General features: G+C 40.6%; 1 pseudogene; it reads right to left on the reverse strand.

Moving 5' to 3' along the window:
* LOC112062387 (homeobox protein NANOG-like) overlaps positions 1–3,206 on the reverse strand; it is a 6,850-nt pseudogene extending 3,644 nt beyond the window's left edge.
* Positions 3,207–14,724: the final 11,518 nt, after the last annotated feature.

Here is a 14,724-nt window from a genome sequence, read left to right on the forward strand (position 1 = left end):
CGTTGCGGAGCACAGGCTCCGGACGCGCAGGCTCAGCGGCCATGGCTCACGGGCCCAGCCGCTCCGCGGCATGCGGGATCCTCCCAGACCGGGGCGCGAACCCGATTCCCCCGCATCGGCAGGCGGACGCGCAACCACTGCGCCACCAGGGAAGCCCCTGATAGCTCATTGTTTTGATTCGCATTTCCCTAATGATTAATGATATTGAGCATCTTTTCACATACCTGTTGGCCATCTGTATGTTGTCATTGGAAAAATGTCTATTGAGATCTGCCAATTTTTAAATTGGATTGTTTGGGTTTTTTGCTAGTTGTATGTATGAGTTCTTTATGTATTTTGGATATTACCCCCTTATCAGATATATGAGTTGCAAATATTTTCTCCCATTCAATAGATTGCCTTTTCACTTTGTTGTTGGTTTCCTCTACTGTGCAGCAGCTTTTGAGTTTGATGTAGTCCTATTTATTTATTTTTGCTTTTGATGCTTTTGCTTTTGGTGTCAAATCCCCCAAAATTATCGCCTAGACCAGTGTCAAGAAGCTTACAAGCTTTGCCTTCTTTTAGGAGTTTTATGGTTTCCGGTCTTAACATTCAAATGTTTAATTCATTTTGAGTAAATTTGTGTGTATGGGGTAAGGTAGTGCTCCAGTTTCATTCTTTTGCATATGGCTGTCCAGTTTTCTCAACACCATTTATTGAAGAGTTTGTCCTTTTCCCATTGTATATTCTTGGCTCCTTTGTCATAAGTTAATTGATCATGTACGCGTGGGTTAACTTCTGAGCTTTGTCTTCTGTTCCAGTGATCTGTGTGTTTTGTTTTTCTGCCAGTACCATACTGTTTTGATTACTGTAGATTTGTAATATAGTTTGAAATCAGGATGTGACAAAGATTCACATCCCCAACAGCAAAAGTACATGCAAATTTTAATGCCATAGTTTTTTTAATGAGTGAAACAGTGTTTTCCTTACTTTTTAAAAATATTTTTATTTTTTATTGAAATATATTTGATATGTGATGTGTAAATTTAAGGGGTAAAACATGTAAATTTGATACATTTATATATAGTAATATGATAGCCATTATAGCAGTAATTAGCACGTCTATCATGTTACATAATTCGTTGCTTTTGTGGTTGGAGTAATGCTACAGTTTTTCTGTTTTTGCTTTTTTAAAATGTTCAGGTCAACTTTTAAAAAAATTTTCAGGTCAGTTTTTTTTGTTAATATTCAAGTATAGTTGATTTACAATATCATGTTAGTTTCAGGTGTACAGCACAGTGATTCAGTTATACATACACACATTCTTTTTCAGATTTTTTTCCCTTATAGGTTATTACAAAATATTAAGTATAGTTTCCTGTGCTATGCAGTAGGTCCTTGTTGATTATATGTTTTATATATAGTAGTGTGTATCTGTTAATCCCAAACTCCTAATTTATCCCTCCCCAACCCCTCTTTCCCCTTTGGTAACCATAAGCTTGTTTTCTATGTCTGTGAGTCTCTCTCTTTCTATTTCATAAATAAGTTCATTTGTATCATTTTTTAGCTTCCACATATAAGTGATATCATATGATATCTGTCTTACTCTGTTTGGCTTACTTTGCTTAGTATGATGATCTCTAGGTCCATTCATGTTCCTGCAAATGGCATTATTTCATTCTTTTTTATGGCTGAGTAATATTCCATTGTATATATACCACACATTCTTTATCCATTCATCTGTTGATGGACATTTAGGTTGCTTCCATGTCTTGGCTATTAAAATAATGCTGCAGGGACTTCCCTGGTGGTGCAGTGGTTAAGAATCCACCTGCCAATGCAGGAGACACAGGTTTGAGCCATGGTCCTGGAAGGTCCAACATGCCATGGAGCAACTAAGCCTGTGCTCCACAACTGCTGAGCCTGCGCTCTAGAGCCCGTGAGCCACAACTACTGAGCCTGTGTACCACAACTGACTGTTCCAGCTCTGGTTGCTCCAGGACTGACTGTTCCAGCTCTGGTTGCTCCAGGACTGACTGTTCCAGCTCTGGTTGCTCCAGGACTGACTGTTCCAGCTCTGGTTGCTCCAGGACTGACTGTTCCAGCTCTGGTTGCTCCAGGACTGACTGTTCCAGCTCTGGTTGCTCCAGGACTGACTGTTCCAGCTCTGGTTGCTCCAGGACTGACTGTTCCAGCTCTGGTTGCTCCAGGACTGACTGTTCCAGCTCTGGTTGCTCCATGTTGGGTTATTCCAGGTCTGGTTACCCCACATGGGCAGGTTTCCGGAAGAGTTCACCAGGCACCCTTGGTGGTAGGAAAAGAAGCCCGGGTATTCTGTAGTTGCTGGGCCCTGAGTCACAATGTTGCTATTCCTCAGCCAGTTGTTTTTCTGCCACCTCTTACATTTCATTCTCTGGTTCTGGAACCAGGTCTTAAACCTGTTTGTAGCTAAGGTTCAGGATGTTGGAAAGTTCTTGCATTTGCTGGAGGCTGAGGTATTTCTGCCTCTGAAATCTGTCATTGAGCACACACAACTGCATCTGAGAGAACACGGTTCTCTGGTCTTCTGCTTCTTGACCAGGACCTTCTCTTCCTTCTTCTCTGTGCTCTTGTCTGCAGCCGTGGCCAGTAGTTTTACTCTGGGGCTTGTGGAAGAATCTGGACTGTCCTGAATAAGCAGATCCATGGAGAAGGAAGGAAGAGGAGAGACAGTCTCCATGTCGTGGGTCTCAGCAGATGACATTTGCAAGGACACATAATTTTCTTCAGGCCCATAAATCTCAGGCATTGGTGAAGATTCCCTAGAATTGGATGCTTCGGGGCGACGCAGGCTGTGGGGACAAGCTGGGTCCACACTCATGGTGTTGAATTGAAGGACAGGGAGAAAACCAAAGAGCTAGATAGATGGTAGGAAAAGTCCAGGCTTAAGAATCTAGGTAGAAGAGCTTAGAGAAAGGTGAAGATCCTCCAGGTGTAAAAGTATTAAAAAGATGGGATGAAGGGAAGTCACCTGTGTGATAACAGAAGCCTACCAGCCCAATGTAGGAAAATGACCAAACATGTGGAATTTGAAATTAAAAATACATTACCATTGCAGCCACTATGGAAAACAGTATGGAGGTTCCTCAAATACTAAAAACAGAGTTGCCATATGATACAGCAATCCCACTCCTGGGCATATATCCGGAAAAGAGAAAACTGTAATCTGAAAAGATACATGCACCCCAACGTTCATCTTTTTTCTTTTTCTTTGTTTATTTTTTAAATTTATTTATTTATTTATTTATTTTTTTGTGGTACGTGGGCCTGTCACTGTTGTGGCCTCTCCCGTTTTAATTAGCGATGTTGAGCATCTTTTCATGTGCCTCTTGGCCACCTGTATGTTTCATTGTGTTTTTTTTTTTAATTTGAGTCTTTTTCCTCTTCTGTCACAGTTTTTTTTTCTTTTTTCTTTTTCTTTGTTTATTCCCGACCGGGGCACGAACCCGTGTCCCCTGCATCGGCAGGCGGATTCTCAACCACTGCGCCACCAGGGAAGCCCTTCTTTTTAAAAAATTTTTATTTTATATTGGAGTATCGTTGATTTACCATGTTGTGTTAGTTTCAGGTGTATGGCAAAGTGATTCAGTTGTGTGTGTGTGTGTGTGTGTGTGTGTGTGTATATACTTTTTCAGATTATTTTCCCACTTACATTATTACAGAATACTGAGTACTGTTCCTGTGTGATAAAGTAGGTCCTTGTTGATTAAAAATTTTACATACTGTAGTTTGTATTTGTTAATCCCAAATGCCTAATTTATCACTCCCCATTGGTATCATAAGTTTGTTTTCAAAATCTGTGAGTCTCTTTCTATTGTGTAAATGAGTCCATTTGTATCACTTTTTAGATTCCACATATAAGTGATATCAATATGGTATTTGTCTTTGTCTGACTTACTTCATGTAGGATGATAATCCCTATGTCCATCCATGTTGCTTCAAATGGCATTATTTCATTCTTTTTATGGCTGTGTAATATTCCTGTGTGTGTACACACACACACACACACACACACACACACACACACATCTTTTTATGGCTGTGTAATATTCCTGTGTGTGTACACACACACACACACACACACACACACACACACGCACACACACACATATCTTTTTTATGTATTGATCTGTTGATGGACACTTAAGTTGCTTCCATGTCTTGGCTATTGTAAATAGAGCTGCTGTGAACATTGGGGTGCATGTATCTTTTTTAATTAGAGTTCTTGTCTTTTCTGGATCTCTGCCCAGGAGTAGGATTGTGGATCATATGGTAACTCTATTTGTAGTATTTTAAAAGACCCCCATATTGTTTTTTGTTTTTTATTTTTTTTTTTTTTTTTGCTATACGCGGGCCTCTCACTGTTGTGGCCTCTTTCGTTGCGGAGCACAGGCTTCGGACGCGCAGGCTCAGCGGCCCTGGCTCACGGGCCCAGCCGCTCCGCGGCATGTGGGATCTTCCCGGACCGGGGCACGAACCCTTGTTGCCTGCATTGGCAGGCGGACTCTCAACCACTACGCCACCAGGGAAGCCCCTCCATATTGTTTTGCATAGCAGGTGCACCAATTTACATTTGTACCGACAGTGTAGGAGGGCTCTTTTTTCTCCACACACTATCCAGCACAGTAAATGGAGGGTTGCCTTTTCTCCACACCCTCTCCAGCACTTATTATTTGTAGACTTTTTGATGATGGCCATTCTGACCGGTGCGAGGTGATACCTCAATGCATTTTTGTTTGTTTGTTTTGTTTTTTATTTTGGCTGAGTTGGGTTTTCGTTGCTGTGCGCAGGCTTTCTCTAGTTGTGGCGAGTGGGGGCTACTCTTTGTTGCTGTGGGCAGGCTTCTCATTGCAGTGGCTTCTCCTGTTGCAGAGCACGGGCTCTAGGCATGCAGACTTTCGTGGTTCCAGCATGCAGGCTCGGTAGTTGTGGCACGTGGGCCCTTGAGTGCACGGGCTTCAGTAGTTGTGGCATGTGGGCTCGGTAGGTGTGGCTCACAGGCTCTAGAGCACAGGCTCAGTAGTTGTGGCACACAGGCTTAGTTGCTCCACCGCATGTGGGATCTTCCCGGACCAGGAATCAAACCCGTGTCCCCTGCATTGGCAGGTGGATTCTTAACCACTGCACCACCAGGGAAGTCCCTCAATGTAGTTTTGATTTGCATTTTTCTAATAATTAGTGATGTTGGGCATCTTTGCATGTGCCTTTTGGCCATCTGTATGTCTTTTTTTTTTTTTTTGAGTTTTTTTTGTCTTTTCTCACAGTCTTTTTTCCTTTATTTAAAATATTTATTTTATATTGGAGTATAATTGATTTACAATATTGTGTTAATTTCAGGTGTACAGCAATGTGATTCTGTTATATATATATATATATATATATATATACCTATACCTATTCTTTTTTTTTTTTTTTTTTTTTTTTGCGGGGTACGCGGGCCTCTCACTGTTGTGGCCTCTCCCGTTGCGGAGCACAGGCTCCGGACGCACAGGCTCGGTGGCCATGGCTCACGGGCCCAGCCGCTCCGTGGCATGTGGGATCTTCCCGGACCGGGGCACGAACCCGTGTCCCCTGCATCGGCAGGCGGATTCTCAACCACTGCGCCAACAGGGAAGCCAATTCTTTTTCAGAATCTTTTCCCTTATAGGTTATTACAAAATATTAAGTAGAATTCCCTCTGCTCTATAGTAGGTCCTTGTTGATTAACTATTTTACATATAGTAGTGTGTATATGTTTTCCCAAACTCCTAATTTATCCCTCCCCTTACCTTTCCCCTTTGGTATCATAAGTTTGTTTTCTAAATCTGTGAGTCTGTTTCTATTTTGTAAATCAGTTCATTTGTATCATTTTTAAGATTCCAGATATCCGTGATATATATAGTATTACTCTTTCTCTGTCTGACTTACTTCACTTAGGATGATAATCTCTAGGTCCATCTATGTTACTGTAAATGGCATTGTTTTGTTCTTTTTATGGTTGAGTAGTATTCCACTGTATATATATACCACACTGTCTTTATACATTCATCTGTTGATGGACATTTAGGTTGCTTCCATAGCTTGGCTATTGTGAACAGTGCTGCAGTGAACATTGGGGTGCATGTATCTTTTCGAATTATGGTTATCTCTGGATATATGCCCTGTAGTGGAATTGCTGCATCATACAGTAATTCTATTTTTAGTTTTTTAAGGAACCTCCATACTGTTCTCCATGGTAGCTGTACAGATTTACATTCCCTCCAGTAGTGTAGGAGGATTCCTTTTTCTCCACACCCGCTTTAGCATTTATTATTTGTAGACTTTTTGATGATGGCCATCCTGACTGTGAGGTGATACTTCATTGTAGTGGTGATTTGCATTTCTCTAATAATTAGCAATGTTGAGCATCTTTCATGTGCATTTTGGCCACCTGTATGTCTTCATTGTGTTTTTTTAAATTTGAGCTTTTTTCTCCTTTGTCACAGTTTCTTTTTCCTTTTAAAAAAATTTTATTTTATATTGGAGTACAATTGATTTACCATGTTGTGTTAGTTTCAGGTGTACAGCAAAGTGATTCAGTTATACATATACATATATCTATTCTTAGATTATTTTCCCATTTAGGTTATTACAGAATATTCAGTAAAGTTCCCTGTGCTATATACAGTATGTCCTTCTTGTTTACCTATTTTATACATAGTAGTGTGTATATGTTCATCCCAAATTCCCAATGTGTCCCTCCTTCATCTATTCCCTTTGGTATCATAAATCTTTTTCTGCATTTGTGAGTCTGTTTCTGTGTTGTAAATCACTTCATTTGTATCATTTTTTAGATTCCACATATAAGTGATATCATAAGATATTTGTCTTTCTCTGACTTACTTCACTTAGGATTATAATCTCTAGGTCTTTACATGTTGCTGCAAATGACATTATTTCACTCTTTTTATGGCTGAGCACATCTTCTTTATTCATTCATCCGTTGATGGACAAGGGGGTTTCTTCCATCTCTTGGGTATTGTAAATAGAGCTGCTATGAACATTATGGTACCTGTATGTATCTTTTTAAATTAGAGTTTTTGGTCTTTTCTAGATATCTGCCCGGGAGTGGGCTTGCTGGGTCGTATGGTAGCTCTGTTGTTAGTTTTCTGAGGGACATCTGTACTGTTCTCTGTAGTGGTGGTACAAATTTACATTCCCACCAGTAGTGTAGGAGGGTTCCTTTTTCTCCATACCCTCTCTAGCATTTGTTATTTGTAGACTTTTTGATGGTGGCCATTCTGACTGGTGTGAGGTGATACCTCATTGTACTTTTGATTTGCATTTCACTAATAATTAGTCATGTTGAGCCTCTTTTCATGTGCCTTTTGGCCATCCTTATGTCTTTTTTTTTTTTTTTTGAGGTTTTTGTGTCTTTTGTCACAGTTTTTTGCTTTCTGTATTTAAAATTTTTATTTTGTACTGGAGTATAGTTGATTTACAATGTTGTGTTGGTTTCAGGTGTACAGCAGAGTGATTCAGTTATACATGTATCTATTCTTTTTCAGATTATTTTCCCATTTAGGTTATTACAGACTATTGAGTCGAGTTCCCTGTGCTATACAGTAGGTCCTTGTTGATTATCTGGTTTATATATAGTAATGTGTATATGTTAATCCCAACCTCCTAATTTATTTCTCCCCCCACCTTTCCCCTTTGGTAACTGTAAGGTTTTTGTTTTTGATCCCAGCAGGGTACTCCTCTCTGTTCACTAGAGCTATATGCTGTAGGGGTGCCCCCTATGTGGGTTGCACAGCTCCTTCTGTTTTGTCAGGTCACTGCTATGGATAGTCTTGTAGGCATGGCTGGTTACTGGTCTGGTTGTTTGCTGGCCCTGCCTTGTATAGACGCTGCTGGCCACTGCTTGCCTGGGCTGGGTCACGAGGTGGCTGGCTGCACAACCCGGGGTGTGGGGGGGGCACTTAACCTAGTGCTGGCCTACTAGCAGGCACAGCCAGGTCCTAGGGTCTGGCTGCAGCGTTCAGGGGTCCAAGATCTGGTGTCAAACCACTCGTGATTGGGGCCAGTTCCTGACCCAGCTGACTGTGACGTCCAGGGTGTCCCAAAGTTTGTGTTCACCTGCTGGTGGGCTGGGCTGGGGTCCAGCTGGTCCCAGGGCTAGTGCTGGCCTGCTGGTGGTGGGCCTGGTGTGCAGTTTTATTGGGGCTGGTGTCTGCCTGCTGTTGGGTGAGGCTGGTCCCTAGGCTAGAGCAGGCTCCCTGGTGTGCAGGACTGGCAATTATAAGGTTGATGCCTGCCCACTGGTGGGTGGGGCTGGGTCCCAGGGTCTCTGGGGGTCCTGGATCTAGTCCCTGTGCACTGGTGTGTGGTGCTGGGTCCTGGGCCCTCTGGTGGAAAGGGCTGTGTCCAGGGGCGGCTGTGGGCTCAAGGGGTCTTAGGGCAACCTCTCTGCCAGTGAGTGGGGCTGTGTGGCCACCTGGCTAGTTGACTGGCCTGAGGTTTCCTAGTGCCATTGCCTACAGGCTGATAGGCGGGGTCAGGGCTGGGTCCTGAGGCTCATAAGCTAGATGGAGGATTCCAAAATAGCACTTGCCAGCACCAGTGTCCACATGGTAGAACAAGCTCCCAGAATGGCTGCCACCAGTGTCTATGTCCCCAGGAATGTTGCCTCCTGCCTCTCTGGGAGACTCACCAAGATCAGTGGGTGGGTCTGACCCAGGCTCCTTTCAAATTACTGTTTCTGCCCTAGGTCCCAGAGTGTATGTGATTTTGGTCCTTTAAGAGTGGGGTCTCCATTTCCTACAGCCCTCTGGGACTCCTGAAAGTAAGCCCTGCTGGCATTCAAAGCCAAGTGTTCTAGGGTTTAATCTTCCTGGTGCAGCACCCTCGGGCTGGGGAGCCTGATGTGGGGCTTTTTGCTCCTTGGGGAAAACATCTGCAATTGTAATTTTCCTCGCATTTGTGGGTCAGCCACCTGGGGGTTTGGGTCTTGACTGTACTGTGCACACCTCCTACCCATCTTGTGGTTTCTTCTGTCTGTCTTTAGTTGTAGAAGATCTCTTATGGTAGGTTCCGGTCTTTTTCACTGATAGGTGTTCTCTAAATAGTTATAATTTTGGTGTGCCTGTGAGAAGAAATGAGCTCACGGTCTTCCTACTCCACCATCTTGGCCAATTTACTTTCCTTAGACTTTTTTTTTTTTTTTTTTTGCGGTACGCGGGCCTCTCACTGCTGTGTCCTGTCCCGTTGCGGAGCACAGGCTCCGGACGCGCAGGCTCAGCGGCCATGGCTCACGGGCCCAGCCGCTCCGCGGCATGTGGGATCTTCCCAGACCGGGGCACGAACCCGCGTCCCCCGCATCGGCAGGCGGACTCTCAACCACTGCGCCACCAGGGAAGCCCTGCTTAGACTTTTTGATACTTGTGATTATAAAATTATTACATGGTCATCATAAAATAAGAATAATTCTAAAAATTCAGTCAAGGTTTAGAAAATAAAGATTATCTGTAATTCCATCAATTGGATATTATGTAAACTATGACCTTTGATAAAAATTAATAATATCACGTAGTTCTTACACAATTTACTTAACCAACCCCATTAGTGGTAACTTGTTTCTAATTCTTCGCTGTGGCAAACAGTACCTTGACTGGAATGATACATGCTTCTTTGCACATCTAATGATGTCTTTGTGAAAATTTCCCAGGACTGGACCACATTTAGACTTTGATTAAATGTTGCCAAATTGATCTCTAGCAGTGTGAGAAGGTCCCCGAGCACTGGGTATTATCATTTTTCACATTTTTACTGTAGTATTTGTTCAAATAGATTCCTGTTGAATTCAAGCTGGATTAGATTAGTTCAGCATGTTATAAATTCATGAATTTTATTTAAAGCCAGCGTATTAAGTTAATAAACACGTATGGTTAGTTTCTTAGATAAATAATTAAATACTAAGTTTAATGTGTATTATACAAAGGCAGTATTTCAAATTCCTTCTTCAGTGAAGTCAATCCTGCTGGTGGTACTTTCTTGTGAAAATGCTGAACAGGCTGTGAAATAGTGAAAATCTCTACAAGAATTGAGTAGTTGTAGTAATTACTATATTTTCTTTCATTGATTCTTATTACAACCTGGACCTCTAAACAGAGAAAATTACAATGAAAGAAATCACTACCAATAGCACATACATTAAGTATATTACAGGTCTAGTTTAAAAGTAGGAAATAAATAAACCACAGGTAATGCAGGGCAGAAATAAAAAATAACGTCACCAGGCAGTTCTGTCAGCAGTATAGGAACTGAGTTTGTGGAACTGATTACTTAATGACCAAAGATGAGACAGTGAAATAAATCAATGCAAGAGCAAAGAATAAAGGGAAAGGGTAGCAGCTAACATCAGGTAACCCTAAATTTTTTTTATATCCATTAAGCAAGGAAAAGGACCCTGTGAAACTATAATAACCAAATGCTATGTTTTAATACATGAAAAAAAAATATATAGCTTATAGGCACTCAAATATAAAATAAATTTGCCTTCTAGTAGCTCAAACTATCATAATTGAAGTTAATTTCTCATTATTTGTGTAAGATAATACACCAAATTCAGAAAACAAGGGATTTGCAGTTATGCATTGTTTATATTCAGTAAATCTCTTTTAGATTTTAATACTCATTTTTAAAAAGTGCATAGCAGGTACACCAGAGGATTCTCAAAATAATTCAAAACTCAGTATATTTTCCTTATCTTCAGCAAATTAATCTATTAAAAATGAATCAGGGACTTCCCTGGTGGTACAGTGGTTGAGAATCTGCCTGCCAATGCAGGGGACACGGGTTTGAGCCCTGGTACGGGAAGATCCCACATGCCGCGGAGCAACTAAGCCCGTGCGCCACAACTACTGAGCCTGCACTCTAGAGCCCGCGAGCCACAACTACTGAGCCCACGTGCCATAGCTACTGAAGCCCGTGCCTTAGAGCCCAAGCTCTGCAACAAGAGAAGCCACTGCCATGAAGAAGCCTGCGCACGACAACAAAGACCCAATGCAGCCATAAGTAAATAAATAAATTTTAAAATGAAAGAAGTTAAATTGAATTTTGAAATTCTCTTTTGGCAACATAAAAACACCAAATACCTATTTAACATTAATTTTGAAAATGTAGTGTCAAAGCAAAACACTGCCCGTGAGTTTCCTCCGTAATACTGAGTTCTATACAGACATATCCATTATACTTCAATAAATTAGTTTAAAAAATTATATACACTTTAGTTTTTATGAGAAGCTTCTATACTTTATTAGAAAAGTTATCTCCAGTCGAATCGGGAAGATCCCACATGCCGCGGAGCAACTAAGCCCGTGCGCCACAACTACTGAGCCTGCGCTCTAGAGCCCGCGAGCCACAACTACTGAGCCCACGTGCCATAGCTACTGAAGCCCGTGCCTTAGAGCCCAAGCTCTGCAACAAGAGAAGCCACTGCCATGAAGAAGCCTGCGCACCACAACAAAGACCCAATGCAGCCATAAGTAAATAAATAAATTTTAAAATGAAAGAAGTTAAATTGAATTTTGAAATTCTCTTTTGGCAACATAAAAACACCAAATACCTATTTAACATTAATTTTGAAAATGTAGTGTCAAAGCAAAACACTGCCCGTGAGTTTCCTCCGTAATACTGAGTTCTATACAGACATATCCATTATACTTCAATAAATTAGTTTAAAAAATTATATACACTTTAGTTTTTATGAGAAGCTTCTATACTTTATTAGAAAAGTTATCTCCAGTCGAATATGTTAAGAAGAAAGATAGCTCAAATGTTCTAGAAATGTAAAATTTCAATTTTTTTCCCCATTGCTTACATATTGGTCTATGAGGCTTACAAACAGCAGCACTCTTGGGCTGATACTGTTAAGAACTTTGCTTAAATTTTGAGGACAGAAAAATAAAAATTTTGCAAGTCAAAAATGAATCATGAATAGATTATATGCTGATGCACACTATAAGATAGATTCTACTTAAATAAATGAAAGGCAATAGTTAATGCAAAATAAAAATGGAATGAAGGCAACTTGAAAACAAATTTAATGTATATTAAAAAGTAAAAGAGCACTCTATTTAAAAGTACTGTCATATTCATTCCTTAAAAAGCTGTGTATACGTATATCTAGACTTCAAAAGCGAAAAGTCAGAACGAGCACTGCACAGTGAAGATGCAGCAAGTTTTACCAGAGATATTTTTACTTTCTATCCCTCACAGTCAGTCAGCTGTTCTCCCCAGCCCCCAGTACACAGCGAGTCAACTCTAGTCCCAGCTAACCACAGCAGGTGTCTGATGGAGGACACTGATTATCATCTGGTAAAGTCATTTCAGAAAGCCTCAAATCCATAGCTTCCAGTACAGGACACTTCCATATGGAATCTAGCACTGGAATCTAGAGTTTTGCCTAGACTGGACTTGCATTTTATGATTCTTTACATTTTCAATAGCTTTGCAAGTACTTCTACATAATAAATGACCTTTCTTATTGATGAGATCGGAAGTTTTTGAGCTGAAGTTTTCCCACATTCAACCACCTTTGTATGGTTTCCCCCTGCGTGTTTGGAGTGTGTGAGATAAGAGAACTAGAGACAGCACATGCCTCCTTGTGGGTATGACACCTGTAAGGGTTTCCTTCAGTAAACCTGCGACTGTGAGAGGTCAACGTGCTGGGATGCGCAAATCTTTGTCCACTCCTGTCTTAGACATAGGACTTCTCTCCACTATCTGTCCATGTTGTGAATCTTGAAATTGTGGAAGTTGTAAGCGGTCAGTTACATACATCACAGTTAAAGGGTTTTTTTCTCACCACAGTGAATGCGACTGCGGGTGAGTACCTGGCATTTTTGAGCAAAAGCCTCTATCACATAATTCATTTATATGGCTTTCTTACATGAGTTTTCAGCTGGTTATACTGGCTGAACACCTTTCCACACGTGTGGCAGAGGTAGAGTTTGACTCCCTTGTATGTATACTCACGTGCCTTCTCAAGCTGCTGGCTTGTAAAACCACTTTTCCATACATGTTACACATCAGCTTGCCCTTGGAAGACCTCTGATCCAGCTTTCCTGGAGCTTTCCAGCTCGTAAGGATTCTTGACACTGCCTATATTAAATACAGTGTGTTTTGTCTCAGAGTATAGTTGAACTGTGATTTTTTCACATTTTCGTTTCACTGTTAAGAGTTTGCACAGAGACATCTAGTAATGGAAATGTATTTCATCAACTCAAGTTCTGAATTATTTCTTTCTGCAACTTGTTCTGTTACAAGTGTGGACAATTTACTTGCATCTAGAAATATTTCAACAGATGCATTCTCCAAAACGTCACTGAGATATCATACTGTTTTATTCTGCCCTGTTTTCTGGGAGTTGAAGCTTTCGAGTTTGAGATAACATCTTGGCTAAAGCCTCTTGTTGAGGATTTGCCTGAACTAAATCTGACTTTGTTTTTAATCAAGAGCTTTAGAAGTTTTTTTTTTCGTCTTCCCCTTTTAGGTGGCTTGATTTGATTCAGTAATTTTTAAAGATTTAATGTCTTGCAGTTAGAAAAATGTGGCCTGTATATTTGTTTTAAAAATTGAGGTTTTCTGGATATCTTTTTTTTGGTTAATGTTTGGTGGACATTTGAAAAAACATTTAGTTCACATGAGATACAAAATTTTATTGTATGGAGATTTAACTGCCGATTATAATAGCTCCTATTTTGTCTGTTTTGCATGTCAAAATTAGACAGATGTGTTCAAGTTTTACACACAAAGTTTAGGAGAATTGTGATGTCACCTTTGTTTATTGTTTATCTTGATAGGTAATATTTTTAAACCCTCTCGTCCCCACGTTTCGTTTTTCTATATTTCTTGCTTCTTCCCTATCTGCTGTGTTCGTTCCTTGTGGTATGCCTTATTGCATCTCCTGGATGTAGAATTCACATTTCTTATGTGTTAGCTCTTCATCTCTATCCCTTTCCTCTGAATTCTAGAATAGTTTCTCTATTGACTCAGTTTTGTGAAATCTCACTACCTATATTTTTAGTTTACAATTCCATAAAAGTTACTTTTCATTTGAAAGCAACCATCCCTGATCTGATTAATCCTTTTTGAGAGATATGACATAGCTGTAAATTTTTGTTTGGAATTAAAATTAGAAATCAAAGTTTGCTCTTCTGCTGTGATTCTGTAGAATGAAGTCCTTTTTTCAGGAGGCTAAACGTTTCCATATGTTCACTGATTTTTAAGGAATTTTAAAAAAGGTTATGTGGGTCACGCTGCTTTAATCTTTTAATCCTTAATGAGAAAGCAAGCATAAAGCTTTCTACTTTTTTCTGTAGCTTCTTCTCAGTTAGAAAATTACTTGATTACAGAGTATAGGAAAGACAGGGAGGTTGAATGTTTTGCTAAGCATTTGTTTCTAGCCAGTCAATAAGCAAACACCAGTGGCTGCTGCTTTTAGGTATTTACAGCAGGGTTTTGTTTTGTTTTTTTTTTAACATCTTTATTGGAGTATAATTGCTTTACAATGGGGTGTTAGTTTCTTATTTACAACAGAGTGAATCAGCTGTACATATACATATATCCCCATATCGCTTCCCTCTTGCGTCTCCCTCCCTCCCACCCTCCCTGTCCCACCCCTCTAGGGGGTCACAAAGCACCTAGCTGATCTCCCTGTGCTATGTGGCTGCTTCCCACTAGCTA

The sequence above is a fragment of the Physeter macrocephalus genome, chromosome 21 (assembly GCF_002837175.3).
Source record: "Physeter macrocephalus isolate SW-GA chromosome 21, ASM283717v5, whole genome shotgun sequence".
NCBI classification, from domain to species: Eukaryota; Metazoa; Chordata; class Mammalia; order Artiodactyla; family Physeteridae; genus Physeter; species Physeter macrocephalus.